The 25,473-nt window shown below is 35.4% G+C and overlaps 1 long non-coding RNA gene across 2 annotated transcripts in view; it reads right to left on the bottom strand.

Moving 5' to 3' along the window:
• Window positions 1-393: 393 nt before the first annotated feature.
• Window positions 394-25,473, bottom strand: part of LOC112970988 — a 38,365-nt gene continuing 13,285 nt past the window's right edge. For both annotated transcript variants that reach the window (XR_003255216.1, XR_003255217.1), the window contains exon 5: window positions 394-1,390. This is a non-coding gene — a long non-coding RNA (uncharacterized LOC112970988). The remainder of the gene's footprint in view (window positions 1,391-25,473) is intronic.

Here is a 25,473-nt window from a genome sequence, read left to right as displayed (position 1 = left end):
CAGAGAAGTAATTTACTACTCCGTGCTGAGAACTGCAACATCTATAAACAGGTAAAACAACTAATTAAGAAGTAAGCCTTGAGCCTTCATGTGAATTTAAATATTCAGTGGTAGGCACAATGGAAATATCCAGCCATGTCTACAACATACAAGGTGCTTTGAGATTATCATATGAAATATGGTATAAAATGTGCAAATTATTCATATTCTGTTACTACCATCCTTCTATAAAATTTATTGTAGTTCAGTCACAAGTCATCAGAGTCAATAAGGAATCACAAAGGGAAATCCAGCTAGATAATCATAATGGTCCCTTCTGGCCTTAAAAATCTATTAATCCCTTTTAAAGCTGTTATAAATATGGAGAGTTTTACATTAAAAACACATGACTAATAAACAAAAAAATCAGTTTAATTCTCTTTTGATACATTATGAATTATTATGTATTAAAGAAATTCAAAACGAATGCTAACTAAAATTAATAGAGCTTTTACAAAATTAGATATTTTATTATGTTTTAAAGCAGTTTCTTCCTACATAAAATGTAATTGACATAGCAGAACTCAGTGCTTTTAAACTGCATGTGCATTTTCTTCTATTCTTAAAGTTTTTTGCTCTTATGTTTATGTCATAATCATTTTACAGAGTTGAAAGAACAGGGTTCGATTACTGATTCCTATGGGATGTGACTTCTATTTGACTGTGGACAAGTAGTAACTCTTTCCTGGTGAGCCTCTCTGCCTTTTCTTTTTCATTCAATTATTTATTCACTCTCCCTCCCCTTGTGTAATGGGTCCTTACCAGACTTGTACAAATACTTTAATACGGGTACTCTGATTTCTTGTTGTTGCTAGTTTAATCAACACCTTGTCATGTAGAATTATACCAAAATCATTTTAAAAGAATCTAAATAAACAGCACCATTTAATTCTTCAGATTATCAGACAAGCAATTCTGTTCATCTAATAAAAAGTGTGTATCTGTGTTCCTACCCTCTTCATTGGGTTAATGGTGATTCAATATATTTAGAGCTGGAAGCTACTTCTCTAAGCTTGAACATTTGAATGAAAAATGGGCAATTCAGCTACATCTCCCTTGGCAAAACGATCCATTTAATCAGTGTTATAGTTTATATCTAGACAGTAGGTTTTAATCGGAGTATCTATCTACTAATCCTAAATAGGAGGAGGTAGCAGGGAGAGAGATTCCAAGTGTCGTTGCTGAGTCAGTTTATTTCCTGTAACTATCCATCATAGCAGGAGAAGCAGCAGGCAAGACGCACACCAACTTCAGAGGAGATTACTTCTTTCCCTGGGGATTCTTGCGTTGGATCCAGGCAACATCTGTTCCACCACTCCAAAAAAGGCTTAGTATCTTCTTTTGTGTCTCTCTGTATAAAATGCATTAGTATTTTAGTCTATTATGTGACCATATTCTCTAAACAGAAGTTATGGGCTTTACGCTGAAATTATAGTTTTCAATGATATGTGGAATAAAAGTTGCATGTCTTACACAGGAAGAATATGATGGTCTTTCCTTGTACAAGTATAAAGTAGGCATGCAAATAAGGGCTTTCAGGACTGGTGATTTCTTTTGAAATCCTCCTACTGTATCATTCACCATTCGATAAGAGTATCTTATGCACTAACACAGTCATTTTATCAGCAAACGTTGAGCTGCCTACACACACATCCGTGCATCACATCCCTTTATTATCTGGTTCTCTTGTATTGTAAAAAATAATATAAGAAATATAAAAGCAACAAATTTTAAAGTGACTTGCTCCTTCCAGACAACTTTAAGTCTAAAGCTTAGGTTCATTCAGTTATCAGCCTGTGGAAGTGCTTGCCTATTCCCGTTTGTCTGAAGCCATAGTTCAAATATCTTACTTATACAAAGGTGCCTGAAGTGAGACACTACAAATCTCGGCCTTGCTGCCCAGAAAAGGAGATCTTCTCTTTTGGTCATTAACTAAAGAAATGCAGATCTATTATTAATATAATAAAAATTTTCTGGGACCATAAACTTCTACTGACACGTAGAAGAACTTAGCAGTATTTAATGGAAGACATGTTTCTTAAAGCTTTGTATTCTAAGATTTTTTTTAATAAAATTTCTTAAAATACATTCCTGACACCAGATATTTCTTATCTTTTTTTCTGTTGCATGTTGCAATGAAACTGATTTCTGTAAATTCAGGAGATTATTTTGAGATGTAGTATGTAATCTTCAAAAAATAGAAGGAACAAAAAATACCAAGAGAGAAAAAGGCACTAGTTTTGCCTGTTTCTCCTCTTTGTTTTCATACTTCCATTTTGCCCCCAGAGAAGGCATATAATTAAACTGAATTTTAAAATCCTGAGCCTATATTTTGAAATGATCCTTGCAAATAGACTTTAGTCATGGTAGAACATTCCTCTGAATACTTCTTGATAGTTTTTCTTCAAGATCAGGACCAGTGTTATCAGAAATCCTCACTGTATATGATCTCACAGCAGCAGGAGGTGCTGTCTATGCTTGAAAAAGAATGACTGGATATTTTTTGAAGAAATCATTAGACAGCTGTGACACAGGAACACTCAAGTTCTTGTTCTCCAAGCTTTCACTGATATGAGCAGCTAAGTCAATCAGCAACATTACAGGAGTAAAGGTTTACTGGGTCAGATTATAAAACTGAATAAGGCTAAAGAAAACTGCTCAAACAACACAGACCAAAAATCATGATTATTTACAAACGCTAGAAAAATACCAGCTGAAATGGATTTGGATAAGATATAGAAAGGATGATTAATAGTGAGGATAGTTTATCTTTAGCAATAATGCCCAATGCCTTACACATACCCTGTTTCAGCAAAACACGAAAGGTTATTTGAAGTCAATTAAACTACTCAAATGTTTGATTTTAAGCACATCTTTATGAATGTTAAGAGGAGCACAAACCTTTAAGATCATACCACCACAGAAAAAATCAATAGCAGTAATGTTATATAAGTTGGTGTGTTTGTTTGTATACACTTTTTTATATATATATATATATATATGTATGTATGTATACACACACACACTTCTAATTACAGGACATAAAAGCACTTGGCAGAAAGGTTTTTTAGAACCATGATTTCTCTGTGAACTAAGTGTTATTCCCTTTATAAAGATGTTGACTTTTGAGTTTCAATAGAAAATACTCGATGGGAATGCTTGCTATTTTCAGAGAAGATCATAAGAATAGCCATAGCTGGTCAAAACAAAGGTAGCCCGGCATCCTGTCTCCAGCAAAAGCCAATAGTAAATGCCTAGGGAAGAGTATAAAAACATACCAATTACATAGCAATAGTTTCCCTGTATACTCTTCCAGCCCCTAGCAATTTGTGGGAGAGACTTCCTGAGCCAGAAGTAATATCTGTGTTTAATAGCCCTTGATGGATTTTTTCTTCCACATATTTATCTAAATGCTGTTTTAACCAGTGTAAACTTTTAGCATCCACAATGTCCAGTAGCAAGAGTTTTCCCAGCCAAACTAAGCTGTATGAAAAAGTACTGCCTCCGTTTTAAGTCTGCCACCTTGTAGTATAATTTGGCCCCTCATTTTTTATTAGAAGAAAGAATGAGCAATCATTCCATATTCACTTTCTGTGCCTCTCAAGATTTTACGAACCTTTATCATATTTCCCTTCAGTTACCTATTTTCCTAGCTGAAGAATCCTGATCTATTTAATTATTCCTTTTATTGTCTTTGTTGTCCCATTCTGTACCTTTTCTAGTTCTAATACATGAATTTTAAATGGAGGGGTCAGAAATACAAATTGTATTCAAGATGTAACTTCATGATGGGTTTAACAATGGCATAATGACTTTTTCCAATCTGTTTCTTATTCCTAATAATTCTTAATATTTTATTTGATTTTTACTATTACCCAGAACTCCACAGATGTTCTAATAGACCTAGCTTTCATAACTCCAGATCTTTCTTGAAAAATAATAATCAATTGAAAGATCATCCTTGCATGTGTAAAGATAGAAATGCTTTTTCCCATGTACATTGCTTTACTTTTGTCAGCATTTAATTTCATCTGCCATTTTATAGCCCAGCCTTCCAATATCATGTCATCTTTTGCTATCAGACTTAATTTTTATAAGTATGAATAGGGAACTTTTTCAGATCACAATTCATGCCATTTTCCAGATCACTTGTGAAAAAATTGAACAGCTTAAGTCCTAGACAGACTTTTGTTATTATAATTACCAGAAATTATAATTGTTTTCCCCTAACCTATAAGGCTGAGGCTTTTACCTTTAATATCCAAGGTATTAAAATCAACTCCTGGGAACTTCAGCCTTCCCACGTAACTGAAAGTCTTCACCCAGTTAAAACCAAATATGAACTGCTTAATTCTCCAGCATGGGATCTTTAATGGAAAAGATATTAAACTGTGTATAAAGAGGAAGTCAGGTGGTGAAAGAAGCACAGAACTGTGGATAGATGTCTTTTGCTACACGAGATGTCGAAGGAAAATTAAAGAAAAATAGATCATAAGAGAATGAGACAGGATGACCTGGGAAATAGGCTTAGTTATAAAAAACAGCTAAGTGTTATAAAGAAATTTAGGCAAAATCAAATATTGAGCAAGCACAGAACAGATGCTCTGAGCATTTTAAAATCCTTGCACATACCTCCTATTTCAATAGAAAATTCTTAATGTAAAGAGCCAATTTAGTTATATATAGCACTAAGTTAAGCAGAGGCATTACCTAAAGAACTGTCATGTTCTTAGATCAAGCATATGAAAATGAATAATCAATTCTAAGTTAGATATAGATATCAAGATTTGAGTACACCAACACTGGAATCTCAGATTATTCTTAGAAGACCTTGATCGTACTTCTCAAGACTAAGCCCTTTCTTTTATTGTTTATTGATTTTCCTGACAGCCAAGGAAAATGCTTCAGTCAGTGCCTGTTTTAGCTGATCAGCACTACCTAACATAAGCCTTTACATACGCTAATTGATTTATATGAGCAGAAACCAGATTCAGATACAGGCATAGTTCCCAAATTCTCTTTTCCTCGGGAGCACATAACAAATAACACTCAGTGTTAAAATAATTCACAATTTTAAATATTTATAGCCAATTTCTAATGAAATCATCAAAATATTTAATCAATCGCAGAGGATCACTTACATAGTCCACATCTGATCTGAGATTAGACAAGTATTTTTAAATAAATTGATATGGACCTAATCTAGTGCTGGTCTTTGTTCCATTGAATTTATTTAAAATTTTCTAGAGAATACAAACGCAGTTAAAAAAAAATGGAAATATACTTGTTTCTGGTTGTTGGGGTATTTTTCAGAAAGATTGGAATATTGAAAATTTTAAGCCAATAGTCAGGAACAGCACATTTCAGATTCTTAGTTACATAGCTGACATGACCAATAACTTCATAAATCTGACTTTAAAGAGCGCAATGGGAAAAAAAGACAAATGAAACTTCAGTAAAGTTTTCCTAGTTTTCTCAGATTTCCTAAAGAAAGATAAATTACTTTTGCATAACAGTATTTAAATCAAAACCCATTATTGCCAGACTTCCCCAAGCAAAAGCTGCTAGGCCCATTGTTTTCAATATCCTATGACTATTTTCTTTTTCCCGTAAAATTAAAGTGTTCAGGAAGTGGTCTTGGGGATTCAGTAAGTGGTTTCTTTCTCCTGCAAATCAGTGTTTAAATAATGTTTCAGCAATGCTAGGAAAGTGTTTTGCTGCTGATGATACCATGATTTGAATGAGACAGAAAATTTAAGTTCATACTGGTCTGAAGCCCTCCAAAATCAAAGAAAAGAAACTATTTATTTCAAGGGCTTTGCATCTGGTTCCAAAATAATTTCCGTTTTGATAAGATCTAAGTATCCATACTGCAACAGAAATTATTTATTGTTCTGTATATTTATGGTTTTACTTTTGCCCAAATGTGTCAATACAGGAAAGATACTGAATGTACCTATGGACTTCTCTACACTATTCTGTAAATCTAAATAGTTCAAAGATGAATATAAATATAAATTGTTCTCTGACCAAGTTTTCTTTGTACTGTCCAGCACTATTTAAATGCTTATAAATATAAAATGAGACTCTGTCCTACTATGTCGGTTCCCAGAGGTCCTCCTTTTTTCACAAATACATGAATCTATTGACAGTTCAAGAACAGTTAATTAAAGGTTCTGATTCTTTGTTATTTTTTTCTCAGAAGAGCAACAGAAATGTAAGATAAATACTACCTTTTCATGTAACATCAAATTTATCATTTATGTTACAGAAAAAGGAGCAGTTTACTTTTTTAGTAAATATCCTACAGTAACTGTTAAAAAAGAAAAAAAAAAGGAAAAAACTACTACAGCACTGGTGTTTGAAACATGCCATCTGGGCTAATGAGTGCATTTTGTAAGTATATGCTATTGGCTTTCCCTTTAAAAAAATCCATATAGCAATGCAGGTGAATATTTTCTAATATAATTACATTTTGACCTTGTATTTTTCATTTGTTAAAGGTTAAATCAGAGTGTAAAAAGCCGCATTTGTAACATAGTGGTTTTTTCTCCTTTGCTTCCTGAAAGGAACAAGTGTGCACAGCATTTCTAGAAAAGATACCACTTCTAGTCACGATACAAAAGGACTTTTACTGTACTTTAACAATAGCGTTATAAGTGTATAGGAGGAAAAAGTGAACCTTGCCACTGGATGACGTCAATTGTCCAATAATTGTATGTTTAATCACTTAAGTTTGCTTTGATATCATCAGAATTAGATGATACAGTCAAAGGGGAAATAATTAGCATCTTAACTGATAAGAGTACAATGCTAGGACAGTAGAAAGCTATGAAACTGGATTAGATTCAACCTGAGAATTGTTTTTCTGTGGAAGTATAGTGATCTCAAGGGACTGCTCTTCAATGGAAAATGATTTTCCTGTTTATAAATATACATCACTTGAGGTTGGGGTTTTTTTTGTTCAAAGTTATTATCTTTTGAAAATGATTTTGGCTCCCAGGAGTTATTGGAGTTATTTAAGATGACAGCTTTCTCTTTAAATTGAAATCCAAACCCACTTACAATTATGCAGTTTTTACCCCCCTTCTGACATCAACAATTAAAAATGGAAACATAGGCATTTCATTGAGATGATTTAGAATTTTAATTCTAGTGTACCAAGGCATCGATTTGCTATGGAAAACAAATATTATTATTGGAAACTTGAGTGTTAACTGCCAGGAAATAACTAACTTTACATTACAGCTGTTGACAATTTGCTTTAAAAAAACAGCAAAAGAAAATCCATTATTACTTATCTGTAAAGATGTTCTATGTTCTTTCATTAAAAGTGGTGTAGTCATTATTGAAACACATTCTTGGATATCATTGGACAGATTCTGCGCCTGGTTACAGTATAGGCATACACTTAATTATTACATACTAGCCATATTATTTTATTCTTGCTCAAATAAATGCATTCAATAGCTGTGCAGTCGTTTGCTCCCAATATTTCTATCATCTCCCACAAAATATTTCATCTTAGCCTAATCCAATTTACTATAGATGCATGAGCTTGTAGACAAAAGAGAAGAAAGACTGTTCAGCAATTTAAACAGAATCACAGAATGGCGTTTTGGGTCTTAAGAAACACATGTACATATAAATACATTTGCTGCACATACACTTTGTGCCTGACAAAAATGTTCTATGTTATAATAAGATGTTGAAAATAGTATAATCCCGATTCACAGTGTACGTAAGAGACAGAGCTGGTCCAAGTCATGTGTATATGCAGCAAACTCAGAAGTCCACCCTCCTTCAAATTCCCAGCAATAGACAAGCATAAGCCTTAAAATGCAGACAGAATTTTCAGCATCTTGTAAAGAGCTGAAAGCATCCTGTTATCACAAACATTCAAAACCCTGATCAAAAAGGGTGCACATGCTGCATTCAGAGAATTAATTGCATATTATTAACACTTCATAGAACACCTACTGGAGAAATGCCTAACGGAAATATTCCTTTTAATTTTTTGCCGTTAATATTTTCTCACAAGAGTATTTTCTTCATATTCACAGACCTAATAATGACAGTGAACCAAATTCAACACGAATCTACATCCTGCACTAACCTACTGAATTGAATGGCCCAGTTCCAGACTTGATATAAGTGAATGAGGCCAGCATAGTTCCACATATTTCCATCAGAACTGGATTCAACCATTAGTTTATAAACAACTCCTGCAAGACACATTTATATAACATTTAGTCACTATAAATAGCCAGATGAAAATAACCATTTGACCCAAGTGCCCTTTGTGAATTAAATTCTGGATAAAAACATTTCCTCCCATTCTGTTTGTGATTGCTTGAAACAAATAGATTTTTACAGTTCGTGTATGCATGCAGAAAACCAATTAAACAGAAGCCAAATAGAAATAAAATCTACAGGCTGTTCCAAACCACCACCATTGGTTTCATCAAGAATGAACTGTTCTCATGAGAAAGTCTACAGGTAGCATCCAAAATGATAAAACTTGGTACACAAGGCACAGCTCCAGCTGATTTTTATTCACTGAAAAATATCATTCTTCAACTGCAAACAAGACTTTGAACTTGCAAGTTCTCCATAAGCTTAACTAAAGTAAAAGTCAGTGTTAGACCCAAAGGCATCCTGAGATGAAAGCAGAGAGAGCCAGAACTGTGGATGGGAATGGGGGAGGAGGATGAGAACTGAAAGGAAAAGAACTCCAGGTAACTTGCTCCACAGGACTCCTGTATGATTACACACTTTGGAGATGCCCTATGCTAGAATTATTACAGAAGACTTTTTCAGACTCCACTGCTTCACTTGTTGCAGAAGCTGGAAGGGTGCAGGTGTATTCTTAATGTAGGGTTACAACGTTAGAATGAAGTACAGTATTGGCACTTAGGCATCCAGCCACCTCCATGATTGTCACTGTCCTTCTTTTTAGGAGGTTTGTTACACGTGACATAATTTAGTATGATATTTCCAGAAATACCTTCAGGATCTTATAAGTCTCCATGGATCAGATTCCCTGCTTAACATGCTTGCAGTCATCCAGGAAACAGTAACTGCTTTAATGATGCCTAGGATGTTTTTTCCTAAAGCTTGCCTATAATGCTTGGCATCTCCTGCTTCAGATATTTTTACCTTCTTTGTCACTACCAGCTATACTTGTTACATTATGTGGGCTAAGTTATGTAATTAAAAGGTAGTTGAAACAGAATGGATGACTTCTTAACTAATGCACTTGGAAGCTGCCCTAAAGAATTAGATGCTAGCTCTGACTTACAGAGTCCATATACACTGGGCAGGTCACTCAAAGCAAATTTTTCATAAGTAATCACTAAGCATGTGTTCCTCATGCATGATAGGAGTAATTGAAATCAATGGAAACTGTGCTTTGAACGCATACAGTGCCACTACAATACTAGATACTCTGAAAAACCAAGACAGAGTAGTGTCAGGTTGTGCTCCCAGAATTAGTAGATTCTTCTTATTTTTGTTTTTATGTGCCTCAGTTCTGCATCTGTAAAATGGAAATAATAATGGCATTTTATCTCCTAAAGGTATTGTTAAAATTAATTATGAAAAACACTGGTGAGATAGCAAGGTCTATATAAAGCCAAGGAAGGAACTGATGTTCATAACAACGTCAGTAATGTGCAGCAAATAAGTGTGGATATTGAACAACAATAAGAAATTAAAATTGCTCATTAGCTTAGAGGCAGGAACATTGTGCAAATGAATTGTAACTTAGAGAAGGCTGTCAAAAGAGCAAGAAAAGATCCAGGAGCTGGCATGATGACGCAAAACCTCCCTGTGAAGAGGTAAGGACATGCCTTGGGAATGTAAGAATCACAGACTGCAGCCTTTCTGCTCTTTTTTTCAAAGGCAGACACTTAAAACATCTCAGGTAAAAACTGAAAGAAACCTCATTTAAATGTATACATGTGCAGAGCATTCATATTTTCAAACAAGCAAGCTCCACATACAAGACCACTCGGTCTTCTACTAGAGAGAGGAACTTCATAGAGATGCAACTACTAGCTGCACCTTTTTCAACCTAGTCTCTTTCCCTTACTTTCTACATCTGTATTTCTATAAAATATTGGCTATTGACCAAATCTGACACTTGGATAAGATTTCTACTTATTCTTGAAAACCTGCCAGAAAAACTGAAGCCAAGGGAAAATTTACTTCAGAACTGAATACAGGCTGTAGGATTTGGTGTTAGGCAACTAAGGGTTTTCTCATGCATAGCTGTAGTTGTTTCAAGTATCATCCACATAAACTCGCTAAAAAAATAAGTGTTGTAGAACTTCTTATGTAACAGTGAAGCTAAGGTTTTATATGAGACAACCTAGTAGCTTGGTACAGGAAAGGGAAACCCCACAACTTTAGGTCAATGCACTTCCTGTTTATCTATAGCAGAGGATCCAGTAAGAAAGCAGAAAAAAAAATCTCCTTTAACATAAATATTAACCCTCTTTCTACAAGCATATGACCAAGATCTCATCTCATTAAAAGTGTTCTCTTTAAGACAGCATGTCAATAGTTATTTAGCTTCTTTGGGTATTTGAGTTCATAGAACTCATTCTATTTTATTCTAAGATTGCATCTAACTTCCATTAGCCTACACTGCTTTCAAAAACTATCAAAATTGTTTTTACACACACACACACATATATATACACAAACCTAATTCAACAAATACTTAAAACTATTCCTACAGTCTAGACACTGACTTAGCACAAGAAATAATGAGAAGCATTGCTTGCGTAGGCTCCTGTACTGCAACAGACAACGATTTCATTAAATCTTGCCCTCAGTGACTAAACAATCAGAGGACGACTCTAGTCCTTTCACAGCTTGTGACTCTGGAGCTGTGAGCAGAGCTTCCCAGTCATGTAGAGCCACGTGGTTTCGTTAACCAAGTGCAGTGTGAAAATGGATGTTGCAAAACATTATTGAATGAATTAGCAAATTTCTGTATTCTAGTAAAAGAGCTAGAACAGTAAAACAGGCAGCATAAATACAAATATGTGGTGCTGCTTAATTTAGCTTAATATTAGTCCTTTAAAAACACTGGAAACTGCACATTGCAAATTCCTATTGGCCCTAAATTCTTAGAGTTTTTTCCACATGGCTAGAAAGAAGTGCTGCTATCGTTGAGTGGCATAGGGGAGGGCTGCTTGCTTTGGATACTTAATACATGCTAACTATACTAAAAAATATGTAATGAATGCAAAGTACTACGTTTTCTTTTTTATCAAAAAAAGCAGGCACAGATAGCGGAATAATCCTGACCACTTAATTTACCTGGTGCCTTGTTTGCCTCATGTTTTTCTCTCAAGGTAGTTCACACCTTTTTTCAGCAGTAGATACAAGAAAAAACACGTTGTTCAATGAACAAATTAGGTGTATTTCAGTTGCTAAAGCTCCCAAGTGAATGAGAAAATACAAAATGGAAAACAAATACAAAACGGCATAGAGATGCATACAATGAAAACTCCCTCTGCACTTGAGGCAGGTGGTGCATTCACCACACTGTACGTCTCAAACACTACAAGAAAAAAAAATCACTAGAAATAATAATGTCACAAACAAAAGCAGGCACAAAGGAATGAATGGCGCTAGAGCGTCATTGTTTCAAGGGGGCTTTTGAATATTCTTCAGTGATGTTTTCCTATCTTTAAGTACGCTGATTACACAATGTGATACATTTTAATGCCATAAGGGAATGTAATGGCTATAACAGTACTGATGCAACAGCACCTAGTCATTTTGAAAGTCTATTCATAAATTCTTCAGGAGAGAGTCCTCTGTGTCAGTGTTAATGTTTGTATAACAGCATGTAGCATAAGAACATAGTGCTGTGGAACCCTGATTCCAGTTAATCAAAGCACCAAATTAAAATTAATCGAAGTATGTTAATCTGGATAAAAATGTAAGAAATATTTCTTCACCTCATAAGATCCACATTCTAAATTATATAAATACCAAGAAAGAAAACTGCCTTAACAAGGTTACTGTGGCAAACTGAAGAAGAACAAGGAGACTAAATGCACAGTATAACAAAGATGTAAAGAATTATCAATGACCAAAGCTTATGGTTAATTGAAAGTCACACTGTTCAGTTTGCCGGTTTCAGAACCACACACAAAAAAGGCATTTTTTTCAGAATCTTGAAATCCTTGTAATTACAGATTTAGATTCCTATCTGAAACTCAAATATTGTATTTGTTTAAAGATGACATGACCCTATAACATTTTAGTAAATGATAAGGACAGATTTTAAGAAATACAGCAGGTTTAATAAATTAGATTTCCTGTTGAGGGAGATTAACAATATTTAATAAAATTGATCCAGTAACTTAACACTGAAAACAGGTAGTGACTACCATTTAAATATATACAATTGTCAAGAGAGAATAAAATTTTTATACCTGCTTTTAGTATTTTGCCTCTTTATATTTTGAGAATATACATTTTTAGTCTTGTTTTATTCATCATAAAAGATCATTTAATTTTATTTCCAACACAAGATGTTTTTATAAAAGCCTTTTCTTCTAGAGAAGTTCATAATTTTAGAAGTAGTAGTTCTAAAATTCTTGTGGTTGAAGAATATTTGCTAAAACAATAAAAAGCTGACAAAAAAGGGAACAATCAGATATGCAATAAATTCTAAGAATGAACCACTGCTGGTTAAAAGCTCTCAAGTTGAAAAGAAGAAGTTTTACAATTAGGGTCACAGGCACTCATTCTCTTATTACTGTTACTATAGAGAGAATTTGATTTAAAACAGTATCACAAACAACACAATAGCAAAATAGCAACAGTGGTGTTTAAGAGTATTTAAATTGTCTCAATCTTTGGGACAATTTTAAAATTATTTGAGTTTCAGATAGGAATCTAAATCTGTAATTACAAAGATTTCAAGATTCTGAAAAAAATGCCTTTTTTGTGTGTGGTTCTGAAACCGGCAAACTGAACAGTGTGACTTTCAATTAACCATAAGCTTTGGTCATTGATAATTCTTTACATCTTTGTTATACCGTGCATTTAGTCTCCTTGTTCTTCTTCAGTTTACCACAGTAACCTTGTTAAGGCAGTTTTCTTTCTTGGTATTTATATAATTTAGAATGTGGATCTTATGAGGTGAAGATTACGAAATAAACAAATTCATAAATAAGTAATAAATGAATTTATTTCTAAAATAAAAGGTTGAGTTTTTCTTCAAAAGTCCCAGTCACATTATATTTACGATTCTAATGACAAGGCAAATGGGATATCCCAAAGACATGCCAATTCCATATTGACCTTTGACATTTTTGTAAAACATCAGAATTTCAATAAACAGGTAAAATATTATTTAAAATGTTTGCTGTTCAAGTATAAACTCAGAACTCTTAAGGTTGATGATAGAAATTCCTTCCTTCCAGTGTCTTCCAGATGAGGAACTCACAGCACTTTAATTAAATTTCACTAGAGCCCTTCAAGGCGAAGTATCATTATCTCTTTTTATGGCTTGCACTGATAACATGGGAATTATGTAGACAGCTCAATCGGGAATCTAAAATAAGTCATATGTACAAACTCTTCTAGCTGGAGTCTGTGGGCCAGACCCAAAGTTCATTCAACTCAACATAGACCCATTCACTACAAAAGAAGGGCAGTGATTAACACTACCAAACGGTCTGGTCATCTCGATCTACTACAATGACATTGGTGTGTTCATTAAAAAATTTAAGCAGGATCAATCTCCTCTTCACGCAGCAAATTTGGCTGGCTATTCTGTGGGACATCCTAACTCCATGCCTGTGATTTTAATAACCATTTGTTTAAAGATGAATGTGATATGACACATTCAGTTTGAACACAGATAAAAGCTGAGCTGGATACAGATCTACTGCTGAAGTACTGCAAAATACAGTGCTTCATTTGTTTTGAGCTAGTTTTCTGATTCTATTTTTACTCACTGTGATTTACCACCAGTATCCTCTGGGTGATAGTTAAGGAAACAGATGCTGGGAATCTCTGTCCCCTCAGTTCCTGAGAGGAGGGCTCTGACTCATATTTGTGCCCAGTCTCTCCTTTGTACTCACACATGCAAAGGGTGGTTGTGTGAAACTTAAATTACTGCTCGATTTCCAGTTTCTCATTGCCAGTTTCCTCAAAGTTTCCACTTACGTATTTTACAGCCTAACCAGTTTCATTTGAATAGCATTTTATTACACATTTCCCCTTCCAAAACCTGAACTGCATGTTCCCAGGATAAAGTTAAATTTTTTTATTTTGAAGTGCTCTATTTATTTGGGATTTTCCAATGAAACTGGATAGAAAAATGTACAAATCTGGGACAAAGTTGAAATTAATTTCTAACAGATGTTTTAGTCTGAATTTTTCCTCTAACATTTTGAAAAAATATACATATAGAGCATAAGTAGGAGAGCTTAATGGTTAGGAACGAAGGACATAATAGATTATCGATTCTATCTGATACAAACACCAAATTTAATTCCCCCAACAAAAGACAACTATTAAACACGAACAAATACAGCTTATGCTTGTTTATAAGGCTACTGTGGAACTTTCAAATGTCTCTGTGCAGATATGAACAGGCTTGTTGCTTTTCATTGACAAACTGCCCTACACAGTGGGGTGCAGGAAGAACACTTCTGGATTGAGGCTGGGGCAAAAACAGCAGCAGGGTCCCTCTCTGGGTGAGATAAGGTACGCTTCATTAAGACCTAAATGCAATTATTACTATTTTGAAAATGTTGCCCAAAAAACAGCTTTATAGCAATGAAGGAGTTAAATGATATACTTGATTTCACTTATAGGAGATTTCTGCTTGACTAGAATTAAAGTCATAGTACAGTTCAGAGCTGAGGTCCAGTGTCAACCCGCAATGAGTTGCCCTGGCTGAATTTCTAGAAGAAATAGTCACAGCATAATTAATCTGGTGGAACAGCTGGATACACAGACTGCAATTAATTTTGCTCTGAATATTAACAGTTCCACAGTAGTTGAAAAGAAATGGTATCAGTCAATAGATTTTTGAATTAAGTAGGCTGTGGGCAATAAAGTAAATTATTGTTGATATTGTAAAACTTGTTTAAATCAACTAAATGGTTATAATCAATCTGCATACTTAATAAATATGTACTAGTACTTATTTATATACGAGAACAGGAGATTACATTTTAACTTCTGACTGAACAGGAAAGGGGGGTTTTAAATAAACCATCCGAGTACTTCACTTACTGTTTCATTGTTCCGTATGTAAATAGACATACCAGAACAGTGCATAACTAATATCCATATGTTGGAAACTTGTTTCTTGATTATACAGAGATATAGGTAATATCTCTTTAATAGTTTCTTTCAGGGAGTATTTCTACAGTAATAGCTGGACTTCTAAGCAGATGGTCACTGAACAAGAAACAGTTGAACAGTGGCACCCAGAGGTGAAAAGTGTACTGTTCCTAAAGAGTTATTCCAGTTGCTGTAATCTATTTCTCAGCTTTTTTTTCTGTCACTCCCATGTTTCTTTTCCAAGTAACAGATGCCAGAAAAAAATTGTTGCAATTTGGAAGAACATACTGCAGAGTTTAAAAAAGAAAGCCCCTACTTTGTAACAACTGTCTATTAACAGTTGGGTAGAAACACATTTTTTCCTACATATTTTCTCTAACAAAGAACAGGATAAAAATAACCACGAAAAAGAGAAAATTTTCAGATACATCTCCTCAGATGGAATGCTGAGACCACAAAGCCCTGTATTCTCCCTCAATTCACCAGCTGAATTTATTGTGCTGGATTATAACAGGAACTTAAAGATACAAACTCAAAAGTTCGTGGATTTCAGGAAGAGGCTTGGGATGGTAGTACAAAAAGAACTGTAGGTGACACAAACTGTCCACATTACATATCTTGCCTTCAGGAGCTTAGTGAGAGCTATTGGATCACTGTACTAAAAGTATCAGGCTGAGAGCACCAGCCTTCTCTGCTAACCTCCTCAGGCTCTTTGGCCAATACATACTGTATATATAGGCATGCCAGTTATTTATTTCACAAGAAGTTTAATTAAATACAAAGAAATGGTGTGGTTACCCAGCATCAATCTCAGGAAGGCCCAGTAAAAAGAGACACATTGATTTTTAATTTAAAAGGCCATACTTTTGCAATTAGTAATGAGTGCCTGCTCTGTACAGTTAGAGCGGGACTCTGTACCTGGGTTGAACTGCAGCAAACCACATCATTGCTTTCCAAGGATCCTCCAAATAACCTTTCACTTAAGGGACCAGAATAGAGCAGGGCTTTTGGCAAACATCTGCCCAAAAGAGGAGAGAGAGAGATGGGTGTCTTGCTCAGGTTTTAAAGATAAAGTTTATTTCTATGGGTTAATTGGTTTGGGGGAGGTGTCCAGAATGTGTCTGATGATTTTCCCTAGCAGTGAAGTCCTTCTGTCTGCTCTGCTCCTCACCCTGATATCATCATCATCATCATCATCATCATCATCATATCATCATCATCATGTAAGGAGCAACGGTGATGTGATGGGCACCAAAGTGAAGCTCATTTTTCCTTATCTGCCTCTCCATCCCAAGCATGAGGAATGAGTTTCCAAAAACTCCAGACAGAAAGGCAAATGTTCCTAAATTCATTCCTCTATCCAGCATGTTCAGGATTGCATTTAAACTACCATCCCTACTGAAGCCATCAACTGAGGTTAATTTTCAACAGTTTATAGGGCAGGACCTTTCTCCACTCCTGCCTTTCAAACTGGACTTTAAGCAAATATGTGAAAGCAGATACAGAAAGAAATTATAGCTATGTGCAAATCAATATCCTCCCACCCCCTCCCCAGTGCCACCTTTATTTTTCTGTCTATCACCATACTAAGATTGCGACTATTTGCACATACTTTTTGTTGCAAAGGCTGCAAGGTAGGGACACAGTGCAAGGATCTAACATGTCTAGCATGCTGCCATTGATCTGAGCGCAGGGCGCAGCTCTGCTGTGCGGAATTGAATGGACAGCAATGTGGTTTTCAGTACAATGATCTCATCATGATCCTTAGCAAATGATGATATTATAAGAATTGTATCGAGTAATGTGAAGTTTACTGCATATTTTGTCTTACCGTGAATATTACACATCAATCATACCGCTTTGTACAGCGATTCGTGCAGCAGCCAGCAGCTCCCCCGAGAGAGGCGGTGGGGGCGGGCGGCGGCGCCACCGCGCGGCGGCGCAGCACAGCCGGGGTGGCTGAGGGACCCCCTCCGCTCGGAGCGACCAAGGGACCCCCCCTCTGCTCGGGGCGGCTGTGGGACCCCCCTTCCGCTCGGGGCGGCTGTGGGCCCCCCCCTCTGCTCGGGGCGGCTGTGGGACCCCCCTTCCGCTCGGGGTGGCTGTGGGACCCCCCCTTCCGCTCGGGGTGGCTAAGGGACGCCCCTCGCCCAGCACTACGTGACACACCAGCCCGCTCTCCATGTCCTTCAGACGCTCAGTCAGGACGACTCAGTGCAAGACAGATGCTGAGAAATGGTGTTTTTCACAAGCGACAGCTCTAAAACTAGCAGAGCCAGACAGCACAGTTTCAGTGTGTAATTTGCTGCTTGCTAAAAGGCCCAAATAAAGATATTATTTGAGTTTCTAAGGAACAGTAGCATAGCAATTGTTGTAATACCGTCTTTCAACCACTTCAGACATATTACATGCATTTATAATTATATATTATTATCTCGTTTTGCCTCAGAAGTCCAGAAAATATTTTAATGATCCTAATTACAATCATGTTTGGCTGCTTATTGTGTTCACTGTATGCTCTTCTTGTAGATATAGGCAGGGATTTGGCTACATTGTTTTTGAATTTTATGTTCTAGTTCCCAGAAAATGTCACCTTAAAAGTGATCTATTCTTTCAGAAACAAAAGTTACCTAAATGCATGGTTGAAAATATAAAACTTAAAAACAACGTTTAGACCACAGTTCCTCTTCCAGGACTGCACTGTAAAGAAAGAGGTATACAAATAAATATAATTTAATGCCAACCAATAAATAGGGGCAACACCTTTTAATTCCATAAAAATACATTCAATAGGGAGAAATACTTTGTGGAGGGACAGAATAGAAAAAGATAACTATTTCCTTCTGCAAAAAATAGAGAACTTTCTGCATTCTATAAAAGTAAAGGTGCCTTATGTGGGTGTAAGAACAAAACAAAACAAAACCAAAACAGGAAAAGAAACAAAAATACCAATCCTGTCCCAACTGATGAAAGACACTAGGAGAAAAGTTGAAACAGAAATTAATATTCTTGCTTCAACATCAGCATTAAGGTAAGTAATAGAGACAGGGGGTAATTCACCATCCCTCCATGTAATCTGTTAATTTACAGACTTCCCTTTAAAATGGCCTGCTTTTTAGAAATCCCTCAAAGGAAAGGACATTTACTGCCTTACCCCCGCAGGTTTTACTTGCAGCACCCGGGCGATGCGGCATTCTGCACATTCCGCACCCGGCCCTCGTACTGTTAACTAAAGAGATCTTTTCATATTTAATTGTAAGTGTTATGCCTCACAGCCCAACATACATTTTTCTGTTTTGCAAGCACTGCAGCTTATTCTGCTCAGTTGTGACAATGCAAGAAGAAAACAGATATATAGTTTTGTATTGGGGTGTTAAACACTGTAAAAATTACTAATGTGAATTTTCCTTTATAACCCTATCTGCTACTTACATGTGTAGCTAGAAATAAAATGCTCTGAATATCTTTTACATGCACACCAAATGCAAATGACAGCCTTATCCAGAGAGCTACCGAGCAGACCAAACTTTTATTGCTATCAATGAGAGATGGAAAGCATTAACTGTCTGTGTATGTCACTGATATTAATAGGTGGTACAGATTTTCAGCACTTCTGGCAAACTAAATAATTGCCAAATAATCTCATCAATGGTCTATTTATCTAACCTAATTTTCCATCGCTACAGTGGCATACAGAGGAGCTTCCCATGAAGTACGATCCCAAATAAGCTATCCAGCTTTACACAGCAGTTGGCAGAATTCCCCCAAACTAAGAAGGATTACATCTCCATTTAAAATACTGAATCTAATGTGACTGTGAAAGTCATTACTCCTACTGTTGGCTAATATCTTGTTTAAAGCTTGATCCAGAAAGACATTTAGTTTTGGATTAGAAACTGAATATTATTCTGAGAAAATAATTGGTAAAATGGAACTCAGAGAGAAGACTAGCCTGGACAAAGTATCATACACAGCAAGCGTAGGGCACAGACCTGAATTGGCAGAGAGATGGACCAGACAAGATCATTTTGATTTCTAACTTCAATGACTATGATTAAAAGGTTATAGAACACTTGCATGAAGCTATTTGACATAATTAAACTATACCAGCACTGTATAAACAATTTAAATGTTATGTCCAGACATACACGAGTTATACCTAAATAAGGCAATGAAATTTACTTTTAGTTTTAGTTACTATTCAGAAAAATATATTAAGCAAAGATTATTACATAAAGCCTAAAACTTGAATTTGGATCTACACAGGTAGATCCTCCAGCCTATGCACTATGCCAGTGCATATAAGTGCATTTATTTAGCAAAATCAAGTGACAGAATATAGTCTGCTGAGCATCTGATTTTAACTAGCAAATACACTTATCAAAATGACAGTATTATTTTCATAGCTGCTTGAATATAAAAATAAGTTCCATTTGATATATAATGTTTATATTAATCCTTTTAAACATTTGCTGCCTTTCACCCCATAGGTGATCCCTGCAAAATGTGTAGAATGATTTATTAAGGTTTGACCCAGCAAAGTGCAGAGAAGGCTCATATCCCACCGGCTTCAGGAGCTTAAGGGCTAATTAAGGGCTTCTCCAGCCACCTTCCAGGATCAAGTTCTAAGGATTCTGCAGTCCTTCTGGACTATACTTTTGTTCAGGTTTTTGTACGTTAACTTTCTTAATCATGCTTTCACTTTGCACTGAGGTCAGATAAAAGCTGTGTCTAAAACTCTCTTCTTGAGCAAAATTTTCTATTACGTCAATAAGTTTGTGCAAGAAAGGAAGGTGGGCGCGAGTAAAATGTTTGTCACAGCTAGCTGTTACACAGTGAAGATTACTTAAGAATTTCACACCACAAAAATTTCACAATGTAGGCCTGAAAAAATTATAGCTACCATAGTTAACAGGACACAAATAAAACACAGCAAAAAAAGCATTTCCACTGTAATGGATAGTTCTTGGGCCTAAAACTAGCATTCAGTAATCCTGTTTCTTTCTTGAGAATTTTGCTCTCCTGAAACACACGTAAATCAATGGAAAATATTGGAAAATGTAAATCAATAGTAGTTATTTTACTGTTAAAAAGAAAATCTATTGTTCTATTTTTTCTTGTATGCTGTTTGCCCTCAAACTCTAGAATTTTCTATTTCTCTTTGATACTTTAAAACCCGGTTTTAGATGGTCTATTAAAGTAACAGTGGCCATGAAAATCTGCAGTGCATTTGAAAGGATCGCATGATCCAAAGGATTTATCCACATCTGTAGAACTGATTGACTAAGTAAAATAATAATTCTTTCTTTAAAATACATACTGCATTTAGAACACAATGTAAGAGCAGTGAATATTATAACAGGTAGTCTAATTTGAACACCAGTAAAAAGGCAGCACAGCATTGTTAAATTCAGGAAAAAATGTGTTGTTCTTTCAGTTGTGTCTTTGCTAACAATTCGAAAGCATCCATTGTATTACTACTGCAACGTTATTGAGCTAGTTTTATTAAGGCAAATTTATAGCAATGTTAGAAATTAATACCACTCTTATTTCCTCCACTGCCTGGCTTTATTGAATGCCATGGGGCATATTAATCAGTAAAGCCAAGTAGTGCATGAAATAAAAGTATAAATTAACCTGTAACATGAATGTAAAAAGGGGCTTAATAAAATAGAAATAAATAACACTTTAATGATAATCAACCCCGCCTGGCTTAACCACGCACATAGTGTAATAATGCTAAACACAAAAAAGTATTTAAATAAAGTTTAAATCATGATATAAACAACATAATATCCGAAGTAATGCTTAATTCACTGTATTTTTCAAACACACATAAGTTTGTACAAAAAGCATCTTTCTGGCCTGACACTTGTTCATTCAAAATTCCTGTTAACTTTGGAATCAGGCCCAAAACATGGATAACTAAATGTAAGAATGACTTCCAAGCAATTCTGCATTCTAGAGTCTATGGATTTACCCATAACCAAAAAAGAGGTTTTTGCAGAGTGTATTTCACATACATCCAAAATATGTCTCCAAATATCAACTAAACCCAGAAAAGTCTCTTCAAAGCTATTTCACCCCACAGGTGATCTGCACACAATGCGTATAGTGATTTATTAAGGGCTTGACCTTGTAAGTGTGTGAAGTCATTGTAACCTGTCCTTAAATTTATGTTGTTGTTTTAAAAAAATAAATAAATAAACAGTGTATTCTGTGGTATAATGGTGGAGGTTTTTCTGAAGGAAATCTCTTCCCTCCAGGGTCCAAAAGACTCATCCATAAGAATTACTCCCAGTAAACAAAGGGCAATATATATGCAAGTCTTTGCAAAATCAAGGCTAATTTTGTAATCACAAACCAACAGACAGCTCAGCTTTTTTCTGCAGTTACTGCAATTGCAGAGTACAAACACCTATGTTGTCATATATAACAACTACATATATGAAAATACGTGTATCTGCAAAAACAGGAAAAAATTGGCCCAGATCTATAATTATCATAAAATAGCAAAGTGTATGCTCCCTCTGCTGGCTCTGCTGCAGAAGTCAGCTATGAAACACACCTAGTGCTCTGCTACTAATGACACTGACATATAAACATGTAACAACTTTGCTAGAAACACAGGGTAGCATGAAGAAAAGTAAGAAGAGAAATACTGCATGAGTGACAACCAAACATAACAATATGAAAATGATACTGAAGTGAAGGTTTTACAAATCTAAAATACATTAGAAATGTAGTGGAATTCATTGCATCACAGTTTTGATATTATTATGGAAACATACTAATATCGGATACAGTCAGCATTTAAAAGATACTGTGAGCTATGTTGGAGACACTGGGCTTGGGCAGAACTGTACTATGACAACCAGTACTAAATTAAATATGTCACACTTGCAAATTGTATAAACAGGGTTGCAGACCGGTTACATTCAAAAGTGTATCCAGGGTCTAATAGAACTGATTAAGGATCTTTTTTTGGAGAAAATGTAATGGCACTGAACAGGAGGCAAGCTTAACATTTAGTCCAAGTGAGGTCCCAGTACTCTTTGATGATGTTCGCTAGGAGTTCTCTCAGCTAATGAGCTGAACCATCTGTAACAGTTTTCTAACAGATGCGGCTAACTCCCATACTGGGCCACTACATCTTCTAATGCAGAGATCTGTGGCAGGCTCTAGTGACAGCATTCTGAGTAAAGGATAGAAAACTCAGCCATCAGGTATTCAAACGTGGTTATTCTTCTTTGTAAATAATAAAGCTTTTCTTTCTTTCTTTCTTTCTTGTCTTTTTTTTCTTTTTTTTTTTGCCAGAGAGCCTTCTAAATACAGAATTCCTTTTAACTTCAAAACTATGGCAATTTAGATTCAGTGCTGACAGCATTACACATAGTAATTAGTCCTGAAGATGAATAAGAGACTTTTTTTTTTAATAGGCAGAAGAATTCCCTTAAACCAAAAGAAATTACAGCATACATATGGTGTTCTAGTTACATACCAATACAACATTTATGGACAGTTATTTAATTTAAAGCACCAAAACCAGAAACCGAACCAAGAGAATGCCACTTGTTGGTCTCAAATTCACCGAAGCGTCAAAGCTTGCACCTAACTTTCTATGACTATCGCAACTGGATAACACATGCTACATTCTTTGAAATATTAAACCTTATTGATTCAAGTTACATAAATTTCAAGAGATAGTGCCAACTTAAAGAATATCCCAAATACAGGGCTCATGTTTAAATAATACATTAGGGAAGCACATGAAAGATGTATTATAAAAGCTAAGGTTAAAAGAAATCAACCTGCAGTTAAGATTCATGCTTGCATTTTAACATATTAAGAGATATAGGATTTTTTATTTAAATATTTCCTCTAGTGTTGAATTAAAACAACTATGTTTTATACATAAAAAAAGCAGAGAGTGAACATCTGTCACAAATACAATGTCTATGGAAAGTGGACCAATAGGAAGTGTACAGTGGAAATACGACCAGTATAGTTCAAGTAGTTATATACAAAGAAAAAAACATGAACACTGGCTCCCTGAAATTTTTTCACACCTATTAGAATAGAATGTTTTAATAACAGAAAGTTATTTGTTCCATATGTTAATATTTCAAGCATCTTTTTAAATAAATTGCCTGTGTGTTTGTATCAGTAGATTAAATCTTCTACAAATATCATTTTCTTCATTCCCTGGCATTAGAAACATCCCTGTGTTTTTACACCAGTGTAGTCATATGCATTAGACTGGAAGTAAGACTGTGACAGCTCTGCTTACTGCTTGCAGCTGTCACTAACGCTAGATCTATCTTCACAAATATTATTACATCTGAGGTGTCCTTATTCACGATAGCTGACCTTCATGGCTATGCCTGACATTTAGAAAGAAAAGTTCTGCTTTACAACCTTCAGTGTGCTTTCAGTTATAAATTACTTGTAGAGTATTAGTAATAATAATTGATTTTAGCAGTAAGTAATAGAGTTATAAACAGTTCCCACTATTTAATGAAAGAAATGCTTCAGCTTCTAGTTTTATTTATTAGTATTCAAGAGCCTTCCACAACCTTACTGAGATCAGTTATTGCTTAATTAAACTAGAAAAGATGGCCTGTCAATGACTCTTTGTTCAAAAAACATTAAAAAAATAATTATTTTTTCTATTTCTCTACAGACCTTCTTATGGTTTGCTTGTTTTCCTTTTTTGAGTTGATTTGAATGCAGAAAATAATAATGAATTGTCTTAATTTTCCTTATATGTTAATAAAAAACAGGATTTTCATCTTAATGTGGTGCATCGGCTGCAAATAAGTATAATCAATGGAGAATTTTACGCTGTATTTGGTTGCTCTAGATCTCTCCTCCTCAGTATTCACAAGTGAAGCAATTGCAGAGACAGTCCAAGCATCTTTCAGATGCTTACAACTAAACCCTACTGCATTTTTTAAGAAATTTAGTTTTTTTAGCAAAGTAGAACAGTGCCTGTAGGCCTGTAATACATAAGAACTGATGTCCGCAAATAAGAAACTAAAGACTAAAAGACTTCACTGGCAAATGGTCTGCTGAATGACGCAATCTTTCCATCAGTAATGGTAGGAAGGTTTCAAATAAACAATACCCAATTAAAATCTGACCGGAAATTGATAGTAGCTGCTGATTTTACCTTTTTTTTTTTTAGTCACAAAGTAGTGATAACTGACGATAAAACTTAATGTCACATTATCATTATGCAAATAAAAATATACTGTACACTTACATAAATGTCAAGCTTGAAATGCTGTCTATCATCTCTCACCACTAGCTGGCACCACAGCTTTAAAAATGCAGTGATATGTCCCATTTATATTTTACTAATTAACAAGCCAGCTACATAATTTTCAACAGAAAACAATTATTCAAAGCAAATGAGAAATATTTTGGGCTATAAACTGAAATGAGTCTGAAAGCAATATTCTCAGTGATGGCTGGTAAGATATACCCTGTAAAGGGAAATGGATAATAGTTAATGGACTCGGGGCTTGTTTTTATTAAATGAAAATAAACAGTTCTGTGCACACATGGGAGAGTCTGGTATTTGTGCTACTGAATGGGAGATTGTAGGGGTCAACATGTTGGATTATGAGGAGGATGAACCCCAATAAACTGCCCCTGTTTTTGGGCTTTTCTATCCCAAATCAACTCAGAGGCCACTTCACGTTTATTCCCAAGGAAACTGCTTTATTGCACCAGCTAATAAATTTCACACAGTCTGTCTCCTGCATTGGCTTCCCTTTTCTAAAAACAGCCTGCTGCTTTCATTGCCTGGTGGCTGGGCACGGATGCCCTGCGAGGCTAGGATTAGGTTTTCATTCTCTGACTACAGTGGTCCTGACACTGCAACAAACTTCATTGCTATGTTCTGCTCTGATTCGTTCAGACTAGTCACTGAGGACTGATCTGACACATACACATTGGCACATGGACCCACACATCCAGACATATACAAAGTTCAAAGTACGGGAGTTAGCAGGCTAGTCATCTACTGCTCAACCTTAAAAGAGATCAAAAGAAAATTCAGGCAACTGTTGCCAACTGTCTATGGATTTTATATTTATT

The sequence above is a fragment of the Apteryx rowi genome, unplaced genomic scaffold (assembly GCF_003343035.1).
Source record: "Apteryx rowi isolate R43461 unplaced genomic scaffold, aptRow1 scaffold_110, whole genome shotgun sequence".
NCBI classification, from domain to species: domain Eukaryota; kingdom Metazoa; phylum Chordata; class Aves; order Apterygiformes; family Apterygidae; genus Apteryx; species Apteryx rowi.
The sequence above is the reverse complement of the archived record's forward strand: the minus strand, read 5'-3'. Positions and strand labels throughout refer to the sequence as shown.